This window comes from Eubalaena glacialis, chromosome 14 (genome assembly GCF_028564815.1).
Source record: "Eubalaena glacialis isolate mEubGla1 chromosome 14, mEubGla1.1.hap2.+ XY, whole genome shotgun sequence".
Taxonomy (NCBI): domain Eukaryota; kingdom Metazoa; phylum Chordata; class Mammalia; order Artiodactyla; family Balaenidae; genus Eubalaena; species Eubalaena glacialis.
The window spans coordinates 78,053,567-78,063,882 of NC_083729.1; positions in this window are offsets into that span (position 1 = coordinate 78,053,567).

Sequence of the window (10,316 nt, forward strand, 5' to 3'; positions counted from 1 at the left end):
TGTAAGGATCCTGGGATCTATGAAGGACACAGAGCAAACTGCTGTCCCCATGATTGGAGACACAGACAAGTATCAATAAACATAGGGAGTCACAATTTACAAAGCAGAGACTTATGAGCAGAAACTGCTGGGGTACAGGTGTTAGAGTAGGAAAACCTGAACTATGATTGACAAGTTCCTGAAGGACCATTATGGACAAGTCCGAGAGTTTTAAATTCCAGGGGGACTCAGTCACCAAGAGACCCCCACAATATTGTGAGATTTACCTCCAGGAGCTTGACCAGAATCCCATAATAAATATCAGAGAAAACAATCATCTTGTACTTCTAGTAGGGACAGGGGAAAAGGAACCATCTTGAAATACCACAAAGGACTCTATTCTTCTTAACAATACCTGCCCTAAAGAGAAAATGGTTAACCAGAGCCTAACCTTACGGGGCATTATCAAATCCTAACTGACCTAGGGGGAGAGAAATACTCAATTCCAGTCAGCTGTAGTCTTCTACATGGCAGAAGGAAAATACACAACTTCAGCCTCCTCTAGCCTTCCAAGTGGGATGAAGAAAATATGCAACTCCAGCCCATCCTAGCCGTTCTGTCTCACCTAAAGGAGAAGAGAAAACTAAGAGACACTTGTGAAGTTTACAGTCCAGAGGCATTGACTTGATAAAAACTGAGACCAAATCATAGGACAGCAGAATGCTTTTCCTCCTCACACACCTCACCACCACATTACCAAAAGCCTATTTACAGCAGTCCTTTTATCTAGTATATTGCCCAGCTATAAAGAAAAAAAAAAAAATACAAGGCATACTAAAAGGCAAAAAACACAATTTAAAGAGCCATAACAAGTGTCAGAGCCTAACATGGCAGAGATATTGGAATTATAAGACCAGAAATTTAAAACAATTATGATTAATGTGCTAAGAGCTCTAATGGATAAAGTAGACAGCATGTAAAAACAGACAGTCAATGTAAGCAGAGAGATGGAAATCTTAAGAAAGAAAGGAAAAAAAATGCTGGAGATCAAAAACACTGTAACAGAAATGAAGAATGCCTTGATGGGCTTATTAGTAGACTGGACATGACTGAGGAAAGAATCTCTGAGCTTGAGGATATATAAATATAAATTTCAAAACCAGAAAAGCAAAGAAAACAAAGACTGAAAAAGCAGAACAGAATATCTAAGGACCACAGGACAACTACAAGGGATGTAACACAGGTGTAATGAAAATACCAGAAGGAAAAGACAGAGAGAAAGGAACAGAAAAAAATTTATAAGACAATAATGACTGAGAATTTCATTCATTAGTGCGGGGTCCCACAAAATTATCAAGTTAATGTCAGACATGAAACCACAGGCCAGGAAGCTTGGAGAATTCCAAGCAGAATAGATGCAAAAAAACTACACCTAGGCATATAATTTTCAAACTGCAGAAAACAAAGGTAAAGAAAAAATCCCAAAAGAAGCCAGAGAGGAAAAAATCCTTACCCACAGGGGATCAAAGATAAGAATTACTTCCGACTTATGCTCAGAAATCATGCAAACAACTAGAGAGTGAAGTGAAACATTTAAATATTGAGAAAGAAAAAAAAACACCAACTTAGAATGTTGTACCCTGTAAAATTATCTCTCAAAAATGAAGGAGAAATAAAGACTTTATAAGACAAACAAAAATTAATAAAATATGTTGCCAGTAGACCTGCCTTACGAGAAATGTTAAAAAAAAGTTCTTTAGAGAGAAAGCAAATAAGTCAGAAATTGGATGTTCTCTCTCATCACTCCTTTTCAACATCATACTGAAAGTTGTAACCAATGCAATATAAGAAAAGAAAAGGAAATAAAGGGTATATAGATAGACAAGAAAGATAGAAGACTGTCTTTATTCACAGATGACACAAACATCTATATAGAAAATCCATAAGAATTGACCAAAAAACTGCTGAAATTAATAAGCAGTTATAGCAATTTTCCAGGATATAGGGTTAATATACAAGTCAATCGCTTTATTATGACCAACAATGAACAAGGGGAATTTAAATTTTAAAAAATATACCATTCACCCAAAAAGTGAAATACTTAGGTAAAAACCTAACAAAACATATACAAGATCTATGTGAGGAAAACTAAAAAAACACTGATAACTGGAATCAAAAATGAACTAAATAACTAGAGATATATTCCATGTTCATGGATAGGAACACAATATTTTCAAGATGTCAGTTCTCTTCAGCTTAATCTATAGATTCAATACAATCCCAACCAAAATCACAGCTAATTATTTTACAGATATCAACAAACTGATTCTGAAGTTTATATGGAAAGTCAAAGACCCAGAATAGCCAACACAATATTAAAGGAGTAAAACAAAGCTGAAGGACTGATGCTACCCAACTTCAAAACTTACTATAAAGCTATAATAATCAACACAATGTGGTATTGATAGAAGGATAAATACATCAGTGGAACAGGATAGAGAGACCAGGAATAGACTCACATAAATATAGTCAACTAATCTTTGACAAAGGGGCAAGGACAATGCAATGGAGCAAAGATTGTCTTTTCAACAAATGGTGCTAGAACAGTTGAATATCCACATGCAAAAAAAAATCTAGACACAGACTTTATATCCACCCCAAAGATTAACTCAAAATAGATTACAGACCTCAATGTAAAATGCAAAGCTATCAAAATCCTAGAAGATAACACAGGAGAAGACCTTGATGACCTTGGGTATGTAAATGACTTTTCAGATTGGACACCAAAGGTATGATCCATGAAAGAAATAATTGATAAGCTAGAGTTAATTAAAATTAAAAACTTCTGCTCTGCAAAATACAATGTCAAGAGAATGAGAAGATAAGCCACAGGCTGGGAGAAAATATTTGCAAAAGACATATCTGATAAAGGAGTGTTATCTAAAAAATATAAAAAAAGACTCAACACTCAATAATAAGAAAACAAATAACTTGATTAAAAAATAGGCCAAAGACCTGAACAGATACCTCACCAAAGAGAATATACAGATGGTAAATAAGCATATGAAAAGATGCTCCACAACATAGGTCATCAGGGAAATGAAAATTAAAACAACAGTGAGATACTACTACACACCTATTAGAATGATCAAAATCCAGAACACTGACAGCACCAACTGATGGTGAGGTGGAGCAATAGGAACTCTCATTCATTGCTGGTGGGAATGCTAAATGGTACAGCCACTTTGGAAAACAGTCTGGTAGTTTTATAAAACCTAACACACTCTTACCTTATGATCTAGCAATCCCACTCCTTGATATTTACCCAAAGGATTTGAAAATAAGTCCACACAAAAACCTGAACAAGGATGCTTATACCAGTTTTATTCATAATTGTCAACACTTGGATGCAACCAAAATGTCTTTCAGTAAGTGAATGGATAAACTGTGGTACATCCAAGCAAAGGACTATTATTCAGTGTTAGAAAAAAATGAGCTATAAAGCCATAAAAAGACATGGAGGAAACTTAAATGCCTATCACTAAGTTAAATAAACCAATCTGAGAAGGCTACATACTGTATAATTCCTACTATATAATATTCTGGAAAAGGCAAAACTATAGAGACAATAAAAAGATAAGTGATTGCTTTGGTTGGGTGGGGGTGGGGGTGGGCGGGGGGCAATAGAGTTGAATAGATGAACCACAGAGAAACTTTAGGGTAGTAAAATAATAGAATGTATAACACCAAGCATGAACTCTAATGTAAACTATGGACTTTGGGTGATGATGATATGTCAATGTAGGTTCATCAACTGTAACAAATGTACTATTCTGGTGGTGGATGTTGATAATGGGGGAGGTTATGCATGTGTGGAATCAAGGAAATATCTCTACTGTCCTCCTAATTTTACTGTGAATCTAAAATTGCTCTAAAAAAATAAAGTCTAAAAAAAATAAAGTGATGAAATAGTTGTGAAGTGTGAAGAGTAATAAAGTTTCAAAAACCATTCCTCAGTTTCTGGCTTGTTCCTTGACAGGTGATGGTGTCAATTACTGAGAAAGGGAGCACTAAAATAAGACTAGCTTTAGGTGGAAGATTATGAGTTTTGAACACGTTGACTTAGATATGCCTTTGAGACTTTCATGGAGATATAAAATGGGTAATTGGATTTATTGATCTGGAATGCAGAGAACAGAACTGGACTGGAGATAGGAATGTAGGAGTCACCAACTGGCATGCAATCAGGAATTGAAGACAGGGACTGTAGGCCCAAAGATAAGCTTTCACATGTTCTGACAGTGCTTTCTTGTGACTCTCAAGCTATTTCACCTGCATATCTTCTCTTTAAACTTCATTGTCTGCACAACTTCTATTTCCCCAAATTATCTGGCACCATGCATTGCCTTATGCCTACTGTCAGTTTCAATGAAATCTTGCCAGATAGGTATCCTTGAAAGAATACTTTTTTATACAGCTTTATTCAGTAAACCTCACTAATAGAAAAACAATCCTTCTTTTCCCCTTATCATTTGGTATTTTTGTTTCCCTTGTCTCGCTTTGATTTCTTATGGTGAGTAAGCAGAGGCTAAAAGAGAGGCCTGCCATTGATGTGATACAGAAAGAAATCTTTCTTCTTTCTTTAAGAGCTTGATACAGTCTTCTTTGGGGATCTTATATTCAAAACCAGAGAGTCTTTTGGTTCTGTGAGGGACCCGTGATAGGAAAGCAAGAGAGGAAGTCCACATGTAAGGAATTGGCCTCCTTAACTTGGGTCACTGTGTACACACCATACGACCACCTTTCTAATTGTTTTTGTTTTGTTTTGTTTTAAGCTATGCTGCCTATAGCTTTGAGTGCTAGCTGGGTATACAAAGCAATATGAAATCAGCCCTTGGGACTCAAACGCCTGGTATATTCAGTCAGAGAAAACCATTTCAGGGAAGGAATTAGTTCAACTAACCGCTTGACTGCTCTGACAAAACTGGCCAGTTGTCTGACCTTCTTTAGAAGCTGGGAAGGAATTTTCTTCCCTCTATGACTCTGGCACAGATGCTGTTTCTGATTTCTCCACATCAAAGGGGAGCATCAAACTCCTGGTACTCAAGTGACTCAACATTTTGTTTCATTAAACAGAGGCAAGGAAAACCAGTAGATACCCATTCGTGGATTGTGTGGGAAGAATCTTGTTTCAAGATTAAGTGAAAATTCAATTGTTGAACCTTGAGAGTATCTTTTGATTTTTCATAAAGTATACTTTGAAGTTGGTCTTCTGGTCATATATTGAAAAATTCAGTAAATATGTTTCACCTGTTGATGAATCATTACCTTTTTCTGAAAGTCTGCTACTGTAGCTGTTGCTTTCTGCTGGTGCTTTCCAAACTGTGGACCCTAGGATTTTCAAGCAGACTTTCAGAATGCCACAGGGGAGAAAATGATGCTAATGAGGCAAGACTAAGATTTGCATAGCACTTTACTTTTTTTCATTTTTCATTATTTCTGTTGATTCTTAAAATAATCCTGTGGTGAGGACAAGGGTTAATATCTCCATTTTTTTTAATGAAGAAATAAAGACACAGAGATGTTAAGCAACTTTCCTACCACTACAGCTCATTAAGGATGGAGCCAGGCCTTTAATGCAAGTCCTATTTCCTTGTCTCTAAAGCCAGTGCTCCTTTTGCTGTACTACACCATTCCCACTCAAAGATAAACTCTTGAGATCAAAAGTCACATATATACACCATGCCATCTACTGCAGGGTCTGTGTGTGTGTGTGTGTGTGTGTGTGTGTGTGTGTGTGTGCATTTGTGAATGTATTTAAAAGACTCTTACGAAATATTTAAAATGTGTTTCGCAATGATTGAAAACACATACACACCAGACTATACAAATTATTAAACTTACCTAATACCTTTACTTCCGTACACTTTACAAACTGGAAAATGCTTACATAATTAGACCAGGAGATATTATCAAATGTATTCCAAAAATGCATATTAGACAAAATTCAAGTAATGTGTCCAAGGTCATTTAGCTAGCATGTGGTAGAGCTTGAATTTATCCAGGCTTGACATTGTCTTCAGGGATGCATAGTTTCAGGTGTTTTATGCAAATAAGGGAAAGAAGCACAGATTTTCAGAGCAGGATTAATTAACAGAGGACATTTAAGAACAGTGAGTATGTGTGTGTACTAGAGTCTGCTCTGTAAGTCACTCTGGGTGAGACTGGCTTGTCAGGAATTCCTTTTAGCTCTTGGGTAAGTAAACCTCCTTGTGTGAAATCTAAGGATGCACCCACCTTACACAAAATCTCCCTTAGAGCAAATTGGACTTTAGGAAAGCCTTAGGGCATTTGTTCAGAAGGACACCAGGAAGACAGTGGAAAGTCTTTTTAAAAAGAGATGAGTCAAAACCAGCAGAAGAGGGAGACATGGTAACTTTGAAAGAAAACATTTTAGAAATAATAAGAAAAAGTAGGTCAGGACCTGCCAGAGCCAGAGCCTGTCTGTCAGCGGTCTTCATTTTCTTATGTGTCCCTCTACAAATCCTGATGGCCTCAGGCCACAGCTAAGGATTAGCTGGAACCCTCAAGTCAAATGTAGCCACATTTCTGGCTGAGGCAAGAGCCTGCCAAGGTGATACCCAAGGACCTTGGGCCTGTCCAACGGCTGTATTTTTGTACTTTTGATGTTCCATCTTGTTCAGTCCTCTGTAGTTTGCAATTCCATGTACATAATTCTAGACTAAGGGTCAGTGAACTACCACCAGCCACCACCTGTTTTTATACCACAAGTGAGTTAAGAGTGATTTTGATATTTTTAAGTGCCTAAAACAAAACATAAACAAAAGAAGGATAAATGAAATTCAAATTTCAGTGCCTATAAAATTTTATTGGAACACAGCCCTGCCCATTCATTTACAGTTTTCTATACCTGCTTTTTTGCCACCATGACAGAGTTGAGTAGGGCTGACAGAGACATTTAATGCCCCCAAACCTAAAATATCAATATTTACCATCCAGCCTATTATGAAGTCTGCCAGCTTCTGCTTTAGACTAACTGCTCCTATGAACCTCTCACTTTGTAAGTCCCCTACCTGGCCTACCTGCTCTGACCTTGCTGGAACCTCTCGCCTCATTTCCCAGGCTTTTTTTTAAGATGCCTTGGTCTTGACACCTCATCATGTGTCCACAACCAGTGACACCCTGCATCACAGCACAATACTATTAAAAATAGATCTGTAAGTCCTATTCAATTAGCATTTGATTTGCTAAATTAAAAAAATATCACTTTCTGCCTCATGGCTCTTCTTGGCTTAATGAACACACTAGCAGCTAATGAAGACTTGAATGGTACTATTACATGGTATGGGGTTTGTGTTTGCCACGTTTGTGACAATTGTTTACCACCAAACTCAGGGAGATGGAGCATTCCTTTGGAGGGTAGTCCAGCAGTAGAGCAGCCAGTTATGAGAGCTGAAATAGAATGAAAAGAGAAACACCTTTCAAATCTGTCTTCTTGGTGTTATGAAAAGACAATTTTCTATGGAGAACCAAAGGATAAAAAAATAAAGATAATTATTTTGGGAGACTTACTGTGTTCCAGCTAATATGCTTAAAATTTTATTGCCATTGTCACACGTAATCACTGAAATTTCTCCATGAAGTAGGTATCATGCTTAATTTACAGGTGTGAAAACAAGGCAAGATAGGGCCACACAGATAGTAAATGGCAAAGCTCAGACTAAGACTCATGTCTCCCTGACATCAGAGCTGTGGCAGTAACCACTACACTGCATTGCCTCCTCAACTCCATTTAAGGATCTGGTTAAGTAGAAATGTGTTCTGAAAATCCTAATAAAACAGGGCTAAGTTTGTATGTATTATGGGGGATGGTGAGGTAAAAAGGAACAATGGATAGAGTAGGAGCTTGTGTTCCAAGCTCCATGAAAGGAAAATGTTACTGATATTATCCACTACACGGTGAAATTCAGTACAGAATTAGCTGGTAGGGGGTCTCATTCAAAGGAGGATTATCCTCCAAGTGTCTGAAAGAGCTTAGGCCTATCAGCTGCTCTGCAAAGGCAGTAAAGTTCCAGTGCATTCAATCACAGCCCATGGGATAGGTACAATGGGAAGGCATGTCAGGGTCCTAGTGATCATCTAGTCCAGCCCATTCCTTTTACAGATTTGGAGATTGAAGCCCAAAATGGGAAGTTGAATGTCTTGCCAGATTGAGGGGCAATCTCCATTACACTATGAACCATGACAAGGTGGCAGGAGAGTGGACTTTGGATGCAGACTGACCAGGGTGAGCGAGCCCTGTGGAGCTGGCCCAACAGCTGGTGGTCAGCAGATCTCCTCCTGTTGACACCCTCCACATATCCAGGAGTGCAGAGATCTAGTCCCTTCTAATTGATACCTTAACTCAAGTTCGTTCATCATCTTCCACTAAAGATAATTACCACTGGCACAGGGCTTTATACTCTACAAAGCACCTTCACTACAGCAGTTGTTATCTAACAAAGGAGGAAATCTGAGGGGAGAGAAACGGATGGCCTGGATCTGGGTCACCTGACATGGCAATGCCCTTACTCTACCTGGAAATGACTCCCAACAAAGAAAAGGAATGTTATTGTGGGTTCTCTGTTTCCTCCAGAGAAGCATGCTCCTTTCTTCCTGAGGGCTTTTTTTTTTTTTTTTTAATTTATTTATTTATTTATTTTGGCTGTGATGGGTCTTTGTTGCTGCTCACAGGCTTTCTCTAGTTGTGGCAAGCGGGAGCTAGTCTTCATTGCAGTGGATGGACTTCTCATTGCGGTGGCTTCTCTTGTTGTGGAGCACCGGCTCTAGGCACACGGGCTTCAGTAGTTGTAGCACATGTGCTCAGCAGTTGTGGCACACAGGCCCTAGAGCACAGGCTCAGTAGTTGTGGTGCACGGGCTTAGTTGCTCCGCGGCATGTGGGATCTTCCCGGACCAGGGCTTGAACCCACGTCCCCTGAACTGGCGGGCGGATTCCTAACCACTGCACTACCAGGGAAGCCCTTCCTGGGGACTTTTGCCATAAATAAAGTTTTTGTGCCACAGTGGCAGAGTTGAGTAGACGTGATGGAGATGTATAATATCCAGCAACCTAAAATATTTATTATCCAGACCATTGCAAAGTCTTTCATGAGCTTAAAACCTATTCATGGGTCAGATATTATTTCTAATTTTTTATGAGCAAAACTTCTCCCAGTTCCCCAAATCAAGTTGAAATGGATTCTGTTGTACTTTCATTAGCAAAGTTCTTTAGAACATAAAGTTCTTACTATATTTATCCATTCAACAAACATGATTGCACTCCTAAAATGTCCAAAAACTATTACCTGGATTGTGAGAAATCCTCACACGAACCCTGTGAGATGAGCATTGCTATCTCCATGCTGCACATAAGTCAACTGAGGCTCTTTAATGATTAGATAACTTACCAAGGGTCACAGTAAGTAAGTGGCAAAGAATTTAAATAGTTTGCCCAACATTTTGCTGCTTCTTTCTCTTCTGATGTATCATCAAACCCTCATGACAATCCAGTGAAATTATTGGTCAGGAAGAATGATTCCCATTTTACCAAAGAGGAAACTAAAGCACAGACAGCCAAAACCTCTTGCTCAAGGCACATACTAAACTTGATGAGTCAGGATTTGGATTTGGGTTTTCTGATTAAATTCTGGAGCTCCTTCTGGTGTTTTATCAAATGCCCCAAAGACACCTCCATATATACTAATTTTAACAAATAATATTTCTTTAGGAAATGATTGCTATAGATACAGAGATATGTTTCTGAAATCCTGTTATCTTTTGCATCTAAATTATGTACATACTGTTTATGACTGGGGTGGAGATAAGCAGGAAGATTTCTGCCATGGGCAGCATAGCAACTATCCCAATTGGAGTTTTTCAAATTTGAGGTTTCTCTGCAGATTTAATCTTCATTCTGGGCTCATAAAAATCATTCTAGCTGCTCATGTAATAATTTCAATACCTTTGTAATGATATTTCTCTTTCATTTCCCTGCAAATGGGGATGCATTGCTCAATCAGACCATTTTCATTTACCTTGTGATTCATGTGTGGGAAAATCATACCCAATTTGAAAGCAGCACAGTATTTCCTTGGGACCTCTCACTGGGGGGATTATATAGTGCATCACACTTGATGGCAAATGAAACACAGAGGGGTTCACTGATGCACCGAATCCCACTCTGGGAAGTCTGTTTCAGTGGAAGACTGCAAACAAGCCATTATTTTGTCACTTGGAACAAAAGCCCTGATTAAAAATTAAAATCCATTCTGTACT